Here is a 3020-nt window from a genome sequence, read left to right on the forward strand (position 1 = left end):
AGAAGCAGCAGAAGATCCCGAAAGCGAAACCAAAAATCGCGCAGGCGCAGTAACGCCCCTTTAAAGCTTTTTTAAAGCCGATTGGGTAACCAGGAGCCAATCTCGGGAGAAGCAGCAAAGAATCCTGTGGCACCTTATAGACTAACAGATGTTTTGCAGCATGAGCTTTCGTGGGTGAATATGCTTGCATCCGAAGAAGTGGGTATTCACCCACGAAAGCTCATGCTGCAAAACATCTGTTAGTCTATAAGGTGCCACAGGATTCTTTGCTGCTTCTACAGAACCAGACTAACACGGCTACCCCTCTGATACTTAATCTCGGGAGGGAATTTAAAAAACACCCAACCAAAAAAGCAGCCCCAGAACCGGCAACATTCGCTGCAGGAGAGAAGCCGCGTGAGGCCGGCCGGGCTCTGCCTTGGCAGCTCCTGCAGCAGCCGCCGGGTGTTTCCCTTCCTGGGACTGACTCGGCTGCTGCTGAGCAGGGAGGAGCCCCCGGGAACATTGCAGCCTGCGGGCGTTTGTGTGACATGTGCCCCCAGGGTAGGGCCCTGTGGCTGGGGGGCATCCCCCTATCGCGGTGCCCTTGAAGGAGCAGCGTGTGTGTGTCTAAGGAGGGATTGTCAGAATTCACTGATCTCAGTGTCTATCACGGCCAGTTTTAAGCATTTTTTCCAAAATTTATTGAGTTAATTTTTCAGTTTCACTGGTACCACCCCACACACCCTAGGTGCTGAGTTTTGGTTTTCCTGGTGGGTGCCCCATCCCGGCTCTGCCCCCTTCCCGGAGGCCAAGCCCCCACTTTGCCCCACTCCACCTCTTCCTGCTCTGCCCCCCTCCCCCTAGGTCCCTGCCCCCCCAAGTGCCTACTGCTCACTCCTTTATGCCCCCTCCTGCCTCAAGGGTGAGATGTGTGTGCCGGGGGGCTCAGCATCCCCCCCAAACTGACAATTTTCAGCATATTTATACACTTCCTTCATATTGTAGGTATTGAATGTGTGTATATCACTGGTATCCTAACAATGTCGTCATTAAAATAGTAGAACTACATCATTACATTACCATCAATTACAGAGTATTAGAATAATTACACTCAGATACAAGCTGCCTTCGCTAACACCCAGTGGTGAGCTGGAGCCAGTTCTCACCGGTTTGCTGGAACCGGTTGTTAAATTTAGAAGCCCTTTTAGAACTGGTTGTCCTGCGCGGGACAACCGGTTTTAAAAGGACTTTTAAATTTAACGACCAGTAAAGCTCCGGCAGTTCCCCGCCCGCAGCCCCAGCTCACCTCTGCTCTGCCTCCTCCCCTGAACTCTCTGCTCTGCTTCTCCCCTTCTCGCCCCACCCCCTGCTTTCTGCAAATCAGCTGTTCGCATGGGAAGCCTGGGAGGGCTGAGAAACAAGCGGTGGCTTCGCGCTCAGGTCCAGGGAGATGGAGCGGAGGTGAGCTGCGGCGGCGGGCGCGAGGAGGGCCACAGGCCATGGCAGGTAACCCTCTGCTCCCCCACAGCTACACTACCCCATCCCTAGGAGCTAGAGGGACCTGCCGGATTCTTCCCTAGAGCCGCTCCAGGTAAGCACTGCTGGGACTCCCCATCTTGCCCCCGGGCAGGTCCCTCTGGCTCTTTGGGGCGGGGCAGGGTGGGCACCCACTACGGTGGCCCATGAGATCCTCCTGCCCGGCCCCTGAACTCCCGGCCAGGGAGGCTAGTCCCCGGCTGTTCCCCATCCCCTGCAACTTCAGCTCGCTCCGCCGCCAGCGCATGCTCTGGGCGATGGGCTGCGAGCTCAGCCTGACCCGGTGCTCCAGGCGCTGCAAGGTGGCGGCTCGGCCCAGCTTCAGGTGCGCGTCCTGGCCCAGCCTGGCTCCAGCTGTGTGGTGCGGCCCAGCCTGGCCCGGCCCCGTGGTGTGGCCCGGCTCTGCCCAGCTCCAGCCATGCAGCCTGGCCCGGCTCCAGCCGAGTGGCGTGGCTGTAGCTCCACCAGCCACCTCCAGGCAGCGCAGTAAGGGGGCAGGGATCAGGGAGGGAGTGTTGGAGAGAGGGCAGGGGAGTTCGGGGTGGTGGGGGTGGTTGGGGCCGGGGAGGACAGAGTACAGGGGGATTGAATGAGGACAAGGGTCCCAGGGGGACAGTCAGGAAGGAGCAGGGGTTGGATGGGGCAGTGGGAGGCAGTCAGGGGCAGAGGTTCCAGGGGCAGTCAGGGGTGGTTGGATAGGGCAGGGGTCCCGGGGGCCATCAGGAATGAGAGGAGGGCTTGGATGGGGTGGTGGGGAGCAGTCAGGGGACAGGGAAGGGGGGTGGATGGAGCAGGAGTCCCGGGGGCAGGCCCGACCCCCTCGTGGGGTGAGGAGGGAACCGGTTGTTAAGATTTTGGCAGCTCATCACCGCTAACACCCCTGTGTAAAGACAGTGTTCACTCTGTGCTTTACTCCTGCTTAGTGCCTGTTTGGGAGCTGAGGGCCACTGATGGCTGTGGGAAGAAGGTGGATGGGAGGCACAAGCAGGGGGGAGTCTTTCCCCCGCTCCTTCCTCTTTTCTCCTCTCCTTTCCTATCGCTCTCCCTGCCCCTTTCCCTCCCTCTTGTTTCTTCTCTAAGTCCTTGCTCCCCTTCCTGATGTTTCCCTCTTCTTGCTTCCCACCCATGTCCTTTTACCCATTTCTCTCTGCTCCCCACCTCCTGGGGGCTCTTTCTAGTGCCTGCTCCCAACAACACACTCAAAGCGGCAGAGGAGATTCCCCTTCCTTGGGGAGGAAGGGTGGTCCAGTGATTCAGGAAGAGGCCTGGGGCTCAGGTGTGCTGGGTTTGCTTCTCTGCTCTGCCACTGACTCCCTGCTTAGCCTTGGGAAAGTTACTTCACCTCTGGGTGCCCAAGATCCCACCTGCCACATGGGGCTAATGCTGACCCTACCTCCTAGGCTAAATCCGTTCATAGCTGTGTGGTGATGAGGGAAATAATGATACCAAGGTAAGTAGATTTGGGCTGAATTACTCCACAGCCTGACAGTGACAGCCAGCTC

Source organism: Mauremys reevesii, linkage group 15 (genome assembly GCF_016161935.1).
Source record: "Mauremys reevesii isolate NIE-2019 linkage group 15, ASM1616193v1, whole genome shotgun sequence".
In the NCBI taxonomy this organism is placed as follows: Eukaryota; Metazoa; Chordata; order Testudines; family Geoemydidae; genus Mauremys; species Mauremys reevesii.